Source organism: Anolis carolinensis, chromosome 2 (genome assembly GCF_035594765.1).
Source record: "Anolis carolinensis isolate JA03-04 chromosome 2, rAnoCar3.1.pri, whole genome shotgun sequence".
In the NCBI taxonomy this organism is placed as follows: Eukaryota; Metazoa; Chordata; class Lepidosauria; order Squamata; family Dactyloidae; genus Anolis; species Anolis carolinensis.
In genome coordinates this window covers 59,087,445-59,100,247 of record NC_085842.1, presented here as the reverse complement: position 1 = coordinate 59,100,247, position 12,803 = coordinate 59,087,445, and the positions used below count along the sequence as shown (strand labels likewise).

The following is a 12,803-nucleotide window of genomic DNA, read 5'->3' as shown; positions in this document are numbered from 1 at the left end:
AGTAGGAAATAAATAATACCATTAATAGGTGGTGTGCTTCCATACATTTTTAGCTTGCTTTTATAATGGTGCAATCATTGTTCCTTCTAAAGCTGTCCTTTTTGTATGAATTGAATTGCAATAGAAAAGGTTCCTGACCTTTTTCATCCTCATTAGAGACGTTTTGTTATTACACAGTGTTTTCCCCCCATGGGACTTTGAGGTTTAGTAACAAACTGATAGTCAATCTTTCATGAGCATTTTAGAATTTTATGGAGAAAATATATAATTTGTCTAACAGAAAGTCTAAGGGAAAATCCAGAAAGTGGCTTGAATGTGTTAGTTAATGCAGAACCTCTCCTTGAGAGTGGTTGGTGTGTCTTTGCCAAAAAGGAAGATCAATTACTGAAAATGGAACAGTTAATTCTCACTGCTTTTAATATACTAAAAGGTGATTGCCTAATAAACTTGACATTCTAATATTTGTTAAATCCTATCATAGAATCAGAGTTGGAAGAGACAGCAATGGACATCCAGTCCAATTTCTTAGGAGCTGCATACCATTTCTTCTCACAACCACTGCTGTTCCAGGAGACTTCATTTATTTTGTTTTATGTTTATTCTCTCATTGAGCCTTGGGCTTGCAGCAGTGTTTGGTTTACTTTGATTCCTTCTTGTCATCAGGGCTGAATCATGATTTTGTTTGCTGTGAGGTTATAAAAGGTCATCCCTGTGTAGCATTGTACAGCTTTAAAATTGTCTGGCAGTTGCATCAGGAGATTCAAAAATGAGGGAGGAATGGCAAAGTCTTTGCAAATAAGCTATCCATAGGAATGACAATAAAAGAATGACATATTGTATTTGGTCTCTCCCAGCTCTTGTTCGCAGAACAGAGATGCTTTGTTTGGGAGGTAAGGGGTGGGGAGAAGAGCAGAAGCATTTAAATTATTTCCTTTCATTTGCTGTGGAATTTGTTTTCTCTTTGTGATAACATACCAACATTCATTGCAATAACCATTGCAAATTAAAAGTGGATAGGAAAAGGGGAAATGGGGGGGGGGGTGCTTCTGAGAGTAGTGAATGACCCAGCAATACCAACATCTCTGTGAAAGTCGACCAGTACCATTTCTTATTTTATTGCTTTGATGATGTAAGTGACTTTGAGCAACACCATGTAAATAAATTAATAGCAGGTACTGTGGAAGTAAGGCATTTCAGGGAAACTGGGTTTTGCTTATTTGGGTAGTAATAATAATAATAATAATAATAATAATAATAATAATAATAATAATAAACAACTTTATTCTTATATGCTGCCACCATCTCCCCGAAGGGACTCGGGGCGGCTTACACAGGGACGAACCCAAAAAATGACATAGCATAGCATTACATATGCAAAATTTAACAATAAAATTAAACATTCAACAGAAGCAAAAATGACAGACAAAACAATTACTTTAAAAGCCTGAGCATCAATGCAATGAAAAGGGTATCATTTCTCCTTTTCATTTGTCTTTTAAAAAGTCCCAAGAATCATTAAAACCCAAGACTTTGTGCTGCTGTTAATACCATTTGTACTCAATAAAATAAGCACAGAGGCGTAATGCACCTTTCCAGCAAAGGTTCCTATAATTTACTGGCCTGCTTTCACCTTCTGTTCCAAAGTGCTTATCTTTAGGTTGACTGCTTTGCCATCTTACAACATTTATGTAAAACATATCCTTTACCACCTGCTCTCATCACAGTGGTGCAGTTGCTTTGTTGACAGGAGTGTTGATGATGCATGCAGCTCATTCCTTATTCATATTCCTTTGTGTGTGTTGCTACTTTGAGGCAGAGCTATAGCCATTTGCTGAGAATGATTCATACAGTGTTCCTGAAATAGCACGTGTATAATTCAAGATGTATATTGAACATAAAGGAAAGCCACAACAAGTTTTAAACTGCTGCTTTTTATACTTTATGGATTTGTTTATTTCTGGCTAATATGGATGTATTAATTTATTGCTTTGGTTATGTACGTCATTTTGAGCAACACCATGCAAATAAACTAATATCAGGTGTTTTGTAAGTAAGGCTTGTTGGAGAGACTGAGTATTGCATTTTCCACTTTTTATTTCACCACCAAAAAAGCGCCAATAATCATTAAAATTCAAGTCTTCCTATTATCACTAATGTTGTCTGAGTTTTTCCAAGAGTGAGATTTTTTTTTAAGTTCCAAATTATGTTTACATTAACTTATTTATTTATTTATTTCATCTGTATGCTGCCTTTCTTCCCAAATAGGATTTAAAGCTTCCAAAATGATTTTAAAAATACTCGCAATAAAATCGAGAAACAATTAAAATCAGTATAAAACATTTTTAAATGTTCAAAAGAAATAAAATAGCCCCATAAAAGCCCTCCTGCTGACATGTTGAAAGCCTACTTGAACAGAGGAAGGTACCTTGGCTGTTGACAAAAGTGAAGCAGGGAGGGGTTAAGCAACCATTTCAGCAAAATGATTGCAATCCACATGTTTATCTGTATTCAAACACATCTGTCGGCCCTTCCAGACAGACCCTATATCCCTTGATCTGGTTCTAGGATTTTGCATTAAAATGGATTAAATGAGTCCACACTGCCAGATAATCTGGGATAAACAGAAAACCTGTTTATCCCAGATTATCTGGCAGGATCAGATCCTGGGATATTGGGCCTGTCTAGAAGGGCACACAGATATGTTTGAATATACTTGCCTGTTTCTCTTACAGATACTTGATGTGACTGACAGTTAAAAGCAAACCCAAACTTAATAGAAAATTATTGAAGTCTCCTCTCCTAGAGTTCCCTCTAATACTGGCTTAATGTAGCCAAATACATTAATATCAGTATTGATCAGTGTATATCAGTGTTTCTCAAACTCTGCTCCTCCAGGTGTTTTGGATTTCAGCTCCCAGAAATCCCAGCCAGTTTACCAGCTGTTAGGAATTGTGGGAGCTGACATCTGGAGGAGCACAGTTTGAAAAACTGCAGTATATAAACATGTTTGTAGTGACATATAAATGCTCCTCTTTCCAACTTTGTTTTGTTGTATGTGTTTATGTCCTGTCCACTCCCAAAGATTAAGGAGCTTTGGGAGTAATTTCAGGAAGAAAAAGGCATCCTGGTGGAAAGAAGGCCAGTCACCTTTTCCCCATGCCAGGTTTCAGTTGCTGCCTCTCAGGGCTATTTTTCAAGACACGTGTCTTTAAATCATAATATGTGCATAGTAATATGAAGTAGCATCCTTACATTGATTAAATATATACCTCATACTATAGTGAAGAGACATAGAATTTTGGGACTGTGCTACCAATATGTGAGGACAGTTATAAATAGTTGTTTAAAAATAGTTTTAAAACTTATGCCTCACATCCACATTGAAATCCCTATTTAAAAATTAAATGTTTTTCTTCTTCTATCTACTGTATGTGGCACCAACTAAAATACTTTATCAAGTACTTTATCACTCCCCAATCAGACCATGAATGGAGGAGGACCTGCACAAGTAGAAGAATTATACTCATGGAGTTGGAGGAGATCACAAGTCTGTTCTTCCATACAAAAGTACACAGTCAACTTGTGTAACTAATACGGGTTGAGCATGTGAATGGACACTCAAGGACATGACTTGAGAATTAACAAAGGATACCTTCCATACTTGCTGTCCATGCTTACTCATTAGTAATCCATCCCTCCTTGTTTTTGGGTTCATGTGCATAAACTAATACTTCCTATTGATTGTCATGCATTTTTATAGGCATGCTCATTTTTGTTTACTTTTTCACAATTGGTTGCCATTCTCTTTCTTAATGTTGTTGTTTTGTGTGGAAATCCTGTTCCAATTTTGTAGACATTTGCATTGGGAGTTCCTGCTGGGAGAACAGAATATGAGTCCAAAGGGGTAGTTTTGTTGGACTATGTGGATCCTTTCTTCAATTTGTGCCCCAATTTCCCTTATTTATAGTGTGGGAAACCGGGATATTTAAAAAATGGCTTTGCCTCTGTGCCAGAAGGCACTGGCTGTCACTTTTGAAAAGCTAGTATGAACGGCTTTATGTTTTTAAATAATGCAAATAACGTAGATGGATCAGGGTCAAGAAATGCCTCTTAATGGCCTTCACATTAAAGTGTCTTTTAGCCAAGATCTCCAGCCAGAGCTGTCTTTGGTATAACAGAATGTGCATACTTATTGGACAAAATCAGTTGAATGGGATACAAAAAAATTATGTTTGAGGGCTGAACTTGCAATGTTTATAAAATTGCAGCAAGATGAAATATGGAATTACATATACACAGCTTTCTAATGGGATACTTCCCCTTGAGCTCTTTGGTCTTGTGGGTGTATGTGCTGTGAAACAGATACAGCCTGTCTTTTCTGGCTTCCCTGATGGAGTGGTTATGTGGGCCAAGCACAGCTCTCTCTGCTTAACAGGCTTTTGTTCTGCTGCAAGGGCAGCTAATCACCGCATGATTGAACAACATTGTTAAAAATGTTCGGTATCACTAAAGATGCTGTGAGTAGCTGCTTTTCTTTTTTAAACTACTACACCCTCAGTAATCTGCTTATTTTTAAAAAAAGTTCATGAAAGGTAATCTGGGGTCATGGCATTTACCTTGTCCACATTTTCCTTTTCCTTGTGGTGTCCAGTGTGCTCTCTTCCTATGTTCTGTTCAGGTAATAACGGGGGCTATCTATGAGGAAGTGAGTTTTTACCCAGACCAAGGGGTCTATTCAGGGTCAAAGGCCCATTCAGGAGACATTTTTAAAGTAGTTAGGACCAGCTCCTTCTGATATTGGGACTAAGGAGGGTCAGCACAACAGCACGGGTTAGTATTTGGATAGAAAATCACCAAGAAATGCCAAGTGATATAGGCTATTCTTTAGAGGAGGAAACTGGCAAAACCACCTTGCCTAACAAAATCATCCTTGAACAAACCTCACCAAAAAAACCCCCCTCTGTGATAGGGTTACAGTAGATCAAGGTTTATTGCATTGTTCATTACCAGCATGCTACTGCAACCCAAAAGACTGAAAGCCATCTTTCTCTGTCCCTCCTTCTATATCCTTCCAATACCAATGCTGTCAAAACACACACACAAAATGTCCAGCTAGACAAGTCAAGAAGGAGGGAGAGGTGGCTGAACTGGGTCTCCATAAAACGTCTATGTAAAAAGGAGCTTCTTTGTCAGAGGCTTTGCTAACTGAAGTATGCCTGCACTAGAGATATGACTGCATGAATAATAAAGAAATTGCAATTAAGCAAATGCAAAACAGCTATAAGGATGTTACTCCTCTGGCTCATCTATTTTAAGAGTCTAAACTTTACAAATAAAGGTTATTAAAATATTAAAAATTAAGTACAATGTGTCCAGAGTAGCCGTAATCAAAATAATATATGAGTCAAAGTAAAAGCCACAAAAATAGAACAGTTTTAGAGATAAAACAAGCAATTGACCAAGCAACCCTTTCAGAAATTGCATAGTCTGATTGGATCCCAAATAATCCAAGTATTTTGAATAAATTCTGCATGCGCTTTGTCCAACACAGGCATATACATGTTTAATGCTCAAAAGGTACTTAAACAAAATGCAAACTGCATCTACCTGTCTTGAGGCAGAGTGAAATTTTCTCACAAAGATGAAAGGACTAGAAAAGAATATAAATATGATATGAGAAAAAGGAAAAGAAAATCTCAAATTATTGTCCCCAAAGTATCTGAAAATGCTTCTCTGTTCAAAAGAGACATTTCAGCTCATATCCCATCTAAAGTTTCTTTCTTTCTGCCCTTTTAAGAAAAATCTGCAAATCATAATGGAAATGAAAAAGGAAACAGCAAAGAAAATAGAAAGAGATTGAAGTAAAGTGCAAAATTCCAGAGCTTTTATTGCCCCAAATTCTCATGAATTTTCCCCCATGTAGTTTCATGGATTTTGTCCCCATCTCATTAAAAATATAAGTCAATTAAAATTGATTTGTCTGAATTTATCATTGGATTAAACATTTATTTATCTATTCCTGCAGATGTCTCTTAAAGCTTTCTTTTAGATGCTCAAAAATCATAACATTTGTCCACCCAAGTTCATCTTTGGTACTATGCAGGTATGCACTGGATTTGGGATCACTAATTTGTTCCCCTTACTTTAAGAGTTTTCTCATTTAAAGGATTTGAAAATAGTCCTTATCAGTACCAACTAGCAGCCAAAGCAAAATAATTGATATTGATTGATCACGCTGAATAATAAAACTAAGTCAGCTATTTCAGCCATGTCTAACAAGTTTGTAATAAGAATATAACAGTTCAATTGTTTTACTATATGGGCGTGAAAGACAATTTTATCTTTATTTCCAACACAAGCACAAAAGCAATAATATAAAACAAATGTTATGTTAAACCTAATTCATTTAGTAATTCCTCATCTTAGGATACCTACTCTGTTTTTATTAATGAGAATAACTTACAGTAAATACTAAAATGTAATTATAACAAAATATTTTAAAACTATTGTTAGACTTTTTGGTTTGTTCTCTGTATAAATTCAGAGCCAACATGACAGCAATTGGGTTATTAGTTTTATAATTTTAATTGGGAGCCTTCAAGGTTACAGGATGCAGGTGTCTTACCTTCAGACATTATTAGGCCATCTGCAAAAAGCGATCCATCTTTCTGTCATCCTCTTCCCAGCTGGCATCTGTATTTCACCCTCAAGGCCAGGCTGGCCTCATCACTGTGGGTTCATCACAGCTGCAAAATTCCCTCACGGCATCTGTGGACCAAAGTCTTCCCGAACCAGAATCTTTTTTCATTGGAAGCTATCAGCCTTTTAGCTTCAAACCATTTTATTGTCATATCTTTTTTCTTCTTCCACTCCAGAATGTATAATGAACACAGTCATGGCAATATTATCCTAGAATGATTTATTTAGTATAGGCAGTTGAGTGACCACAGTGGAAACAGAAAATTACTATATTTACTCATATATACATTTAGAAAAACTGCTCCCCCCCCCCCCAGAAAAAAACCTTACCCTGTATTTGACTTATCCATGAGTCAATGTAAGTAATATGTCTTAATGCTTATCCAAAAAGGAACTACTGTGTTTCCCCGAAAATAAGACCGTGTCCCATATTGCTTTTTGTTCCCAAAGATGCACTAGGTCTTATTTTCAGGGGATGTCTTATTTTTCCATGAAGAAGAATTCAAATTATTGTTGAACAAAAATTAACATTTATTATATACTGTACAGTAGTTGTCATCAAAAACCAGCATAACCAGACAAACGGAACCCTATCAGTAATTTCTTGTTACTACCTTTATTTCCATGTACAACAATCTATGGTGCTCTGGTGTTCTGTTTGCTCTGGTGTTCTGTTTGGCGGGCATACTTCCAAACACAAACTTTGCTAGGTTTTACTTTCAGGGGAGGCCTTATATTTAGCAATTCAGCAAAACCTCTACTAGGTCTTATTTTCAGGGGATGTCTTATTTTCGGGGAAACAGGGTATTCCCTTCTCTGAGAAGAATGGCAAAAAGTGAAAACTTGGTTAATCCTGGGAGAACCTAAAAGAAGCACTATCTCCTCTACTTTCTGTGCCGGTGTGCTACTTCTGGCATTTTTTGTGGACAGAAAAAGAATGGTGGCACAAGTCACATCAAGATCCATCATTTTAATCCTTGAAACTACCCTTGATTTATACATGAGGTCAACTTATACATGAGTATAAATGAAAAAGGTCTTTAGTCAGATCCAGCATTTCTCTGTTATTGTCATTACTCATAAACAATCCAAATCAACACTCTTTTTAGAAGCATCTGTCTACTGTAGCCTTTCTCAGTGTTTTATCCTGGAAGACACCTTGAAACAATGCTTAGATCTCAGGGAACTCCTGCATAAAAATAATTATATCTATAGCAAAACATGTGTCGTTCCCCAAATACAATGTCTCGCAGAACTCCTATCGACTACTCACAGGGAACATTGACAATCCTTCTCCAATGTGCCCAGTTCCAAAAATTACACAAGGGGATATATGTGTGAGGTTTAAAGTCACTTTTTTATGCACTAAAGCTTTGATTAAATGCAATGTGCAGAATTATTGCTGCTTGTTTCTATCTTTTTAGTCTTCAGTTTATTCATGCAACTTTAGAAATGTAGTATCCTCTTCTTCTTCCAGCGCTGTTGGTTATATGCTTCTTATAGCAATGTGTAATGAAACAGTCATGCACCTCTTTCCCACCCCCACCCCATCTTCCATTACACTGTTTCTATATAGTTTTCTTCCATTCATAGTCCTTTCCCCCGAGTTACATAACAAGGCCATTCCAGAAATAGTTTTGTTTTTTTTGTAAGAGCACAAATGCTTTGTAAGGAAACTGGCTTATACAGAAAAACCCCTTTATTATGAGCTACATTCCATAAACTATTGGAAATGTAGTTACCAAAATTGAACTATTTAAGATTGAAAAATAGGGCTGTTTACCAGTAGTCTTTAAATGATAGTATTGTTGGCCACAGGCTTACATACTCATGTGTTGTTGTTCTTCCTTTCGTTTTTGTAAGATGTTGCATAAGACATTTTGTTTGGGCTGTGTGTGTGCAAAAAATGACTGTGTTTTTCTCTTTTGTGCACCCTTAGGTCATTTCTGACTTTATGGCAACCCTATGGGTTTTCCTAATCTGTTCAGAGGTGGTCTGCCATTGCCTTCCTCTGAGGCTAAAAGTATGACTTGCCCAAAGTCACCCAGTGGGTTTCCATGACCAAGCAGGGATTTGAATCCTGAATAAAATTTCTTGTTCAAATATAATTTGTATGCTCTCCTGGGTTTGGTAATATCTTTAACTGGGTTTTACCATAGACTACCTTATTGTATTCTGCTTGTATCATCATTAACATCACCATCACAACCACTCTCTCTAACACCCTAGTAGTGAATTTAAGCAGATAAATACCAGTATTATTGGAATTTAAAATATAGTCTTCCAAACCTGGAATATGTGTTTTTAGAGGACTGAAGTATATGTTTGAAAATCTGAGTGAGAAGAATGTGTTCTTCTATCTATTTTGTGTTGTTTTTCATTCATAAATTGACAGTTTTTTTTTCATTTTTACAGTATGTTTTTCAACATAGGATTCATGGCAATAGCAACAACCCTGCTACTTAAATATTAATCATAACGAAAAATGCCATCCACTTTGCACTACAGATTTTATTTCAGCAATCAAATATCACATGGTGTAAATCCATTGAATTGTTTGCATGGTCTCTGCTCTGGGAAAATCATTGCATTCTCTTGCTATTCTTCTGAGTGTTATTCATATTACTGAACTTTAATCATTATCCTTCAATAAGACAAATGCTGATAAGAACAACATTTTTTATTTGTTACCTGCCACTCCTCATGGCTTAAGGTAGGGTACAGCACAGTTACAACATATAACCATAAAATACATGCTGTTGGAATCACAGATGCCTTAAAGGGCCAGACTTAAAAGTGACTTCAAAACAGAGTTTATTAAAACAAAAGAAAAGGAATGCAGAAAAACTAAAATGCAGTTCCACTGATCAAAACTCAAAAAACCAAACCAGACCTGGTCCAAAAGGTTAACAGAAATATAATCCAGATTAACTGGATGCAAAGTGTCGTCAGCCGAAGTCCAAGGTCGAAGCGGGGGAAATCCAAAACAGCGTCGTCACTCCAGTGTCCACAGAAGCAGCGTCTTTAGCCAAACCGGTCCAGGTCCAAACTGCAGATCCGAATCCAACGCCGAACACAAAACAGGCAACAGCAAGTCTACAAGAATCTTTACCAATACACAGCACCCAGCACACAAACGCACATCAACACCTTGCCTTCTGCAAAGACCCCTTACCCCTGAACCCACTTTTATCTACATACCATCATCAGAAGATGAACTGACTACCGCCCTATCGCTATCCCCCACAGCTGCTCCCAGCTCTTCACATGAATTCCCTTGACTTTCCCTCCAATTCCTCCATCTCCTGTCAAGACTTAGATCCCCAAGACTCAGTTGGATCCCCTGATTGCCAGTCTTCACCCCCAGAGAACCCCATAAAGGTATTATTAGTTGTTGACGCCTCACAAATAGCTTGCACTTCTCTTATCTTAGTCCAATCCATGGTGTCTCCTCCTTCTCCTTCACTCATTGACCCATCATCCCCAGAGAATCCTTCAAATGACTCCTCATCTGTAGGTGCTGTAAGTATGTCCCGGATCCTCTTTCTCTGCTGTTCATCATCAGATTCCTGCTCCCGAGTAACCCTTTTTCCCCTTCTGGCACCCATACTACTGTTTGTAACGTTACTCACAGGCCCTACTACAACACATGCCATACATTAAAACACACTTATCACAAAATACACATATTAAAATATACAGTGCAAGGATTAAAATATAATATAATTAAAAATAGAGTGCAAATTTAAAATCACCATTTAAAATTGTCTGGGTAGGCATTCTGGAAGAGAGAGCTCTTCATCTTTGTCTTAAATGCTGACAACTCATTCAGCTTTCAGAGCTCTTCCAGCAGGTTGTTCCATAGTCTTAGGACAGCCAATAAAAAGCACCTCTGGGTTACGGTTACCACTGACTGGCTGGAGTAAATCCCCCCTCCAGGGACTTCGTGTCCTAAGGGGAAAATTGTACAGGAAAATATGATCCTGTAGGTAACCTAGACCGAAGCCATGTAGGGCTTTTTAGGTTTAAACTAAACACTTTGTATTTTGCCCCGGAACTAACTGGCTGGCAATTGAGTGACTTTAATATTAGTGTGATATGCTCACTCCTAGATGTTCTCATGACCAATCTGGCCACCATGTTTTGAACTAGGTGTAGTTTCTGAACTGGTACAGAGATAGCCCAATATACAGTGCATTACAGAAGTCCATCCTTGATATTATCAGTGCCTACACTACCTTGTTTAGGTCCTCTTATTCTAAGAAGGGGTATAGTTGGCATTATCAGCCAAAACTGGTGGTAAGCACTCCTGACCATCGCATCTACTTGGCTGACATTTGGAGAGATGGATCCAGAAGCACTCCCAAACTGTGAACACATTCTTTAACCCTATGTAGATCTTCAGGTTAGGACCCTTAATGGCAAACCCCTCTCTCTTGTCTGAATTCAGTTTCAGTTTTCATCCAGCCCATTTTCTCCTCCAGGCATTCATTCAGAGGAGATATGCTATCTTTATTATGAAAGATTGAGTTTCCCCCTGATTCATGCTTCTGATGTTCCTACACATTTATTATCAGCTTTCTGCAGTAATCTGGTCCCCCCCCCCCCAGATGTTTTGAATCTCAGATATCAGAAGTCCCAACTAATTCCGGAATGGTGAGAGACATAAAGAATTCCAAACTTCCGGAAAGCAACCAGATGCCTTTCTGAGTCAGCATTTCTATCGATAAGTCATGCTGATGGGCTTTGGCCAGACCTGATTTATTATAATGCTGCTTCAATTCCTCTCCCATGTACACAAATACATACATACATACACCTAATTGATATTAGATCATTCAAGAAAAAGAAACGTTCAAGCCTAGGTGATGGCTATAATAAAAGTACACAAACCTCTTTAAACTTTGTACCTGATTTGATCTTCCAGATACCTCTGACACTAACCTTCCTGAAATCAGTGTTAGTATGGTCGACTTGGTTGGCTGAACCTCATTTTTATTGATTTTCTGATAGTGTTTGGTGGCTGATAGTCCTACAGCAAAATAGCTATCATGATCAAAGTTTCAGAATCGCTTTGAAGACTTTATACCTTTAGTCTCACTCTCATTCCGCTCGTTCTATTCAACTATGCATGTTTCCTGTCCTGGTGCTAACATTGAGTGAAGGAAGAAATCCAAAGCATACATATTTAGTATTACTTATTCCTGATATGCAGACCAAGAGTTTACAGAGTGGATTGTAAGAGTGCAAATAATTGTAAAGGACTGTGGCTTTAAATTTAAGCACTATGAATTTGCATTTTTAAAAAATGCTGAAGAAAAGGCATATACTATGCATGAGCTCACTAGAACTGTTCATTTGCATCAGTGATACTGGAGCACACAGAGTTGCTTGTTTTGGCAAACAGTCTGTTTATACAGCAAGTACCCAGACCTCTCTCAATTGCAGAGATGTAGGAAGCAAAGTAGTCAGTCTAGGGCTTGGTCTGAGCAGTACCCAGCACTGGGCACCGCATTCTGTTGGTCCATGTGGTGCTGCTGTACCTGTGTGTGCTGTGAAAAGCATGTCTGTGAGCCTGTCAAGGTGAGGTCATCTAGGGAAAAAGCCTTCCATCTGATTTGGCTTCTCAGAACTCCAGTGGAAACTGATCTCATTAATTAGCAATAGTCTTGGAAATTATTCCCCCTACTTCCTTTTGTTGGCTTTGCTGTTTATTATATTGTAGTCATTTTAATATCTGCGGTTAAGAAGTTTGGAAGTATAGACCTTCCTGCCTTGGTGAGTGTTAATCTTGATTTTAAATTGTGCATATTTTCATGGGGTAATATCAGTAAGACCTATGTGTCAAAGAGAAGCTTTGAGCAGGCAAATCTTTTGATGCAAGTGCTTGCTTTGCTTTTTCAGCTGTGCAATATGCATTTCATAGGAGGTATAAACATACTGCAGAATCATCCTTAGTGCTGAATATAGGAGCAGATCTGGGCATATGCCCATATCATTTGGTCATTGGCCTTCGGAAATAAAGTTTTTTTAAAGATATTTTGCAAAGCATCACACTTCAGCATTAACAGAAATAACTAAGGAGAATAACAGAGGTAGAGCCT

General features: G+C 37.6%; 1 protein-coding gene across 6 annotated transcripts in view; it reads left to right on the top strand.

Moving 5' to 3' along the window:
* tmcc1 (transmembrane and coiled-coil domain family 1) overlaps positions 1-12,803 on the top strand; it is a 156,925-nt gene that overhangs the window by 100,771 nt on the left and 43,351 nt on the right. The window lies entirely within an intron of this gene.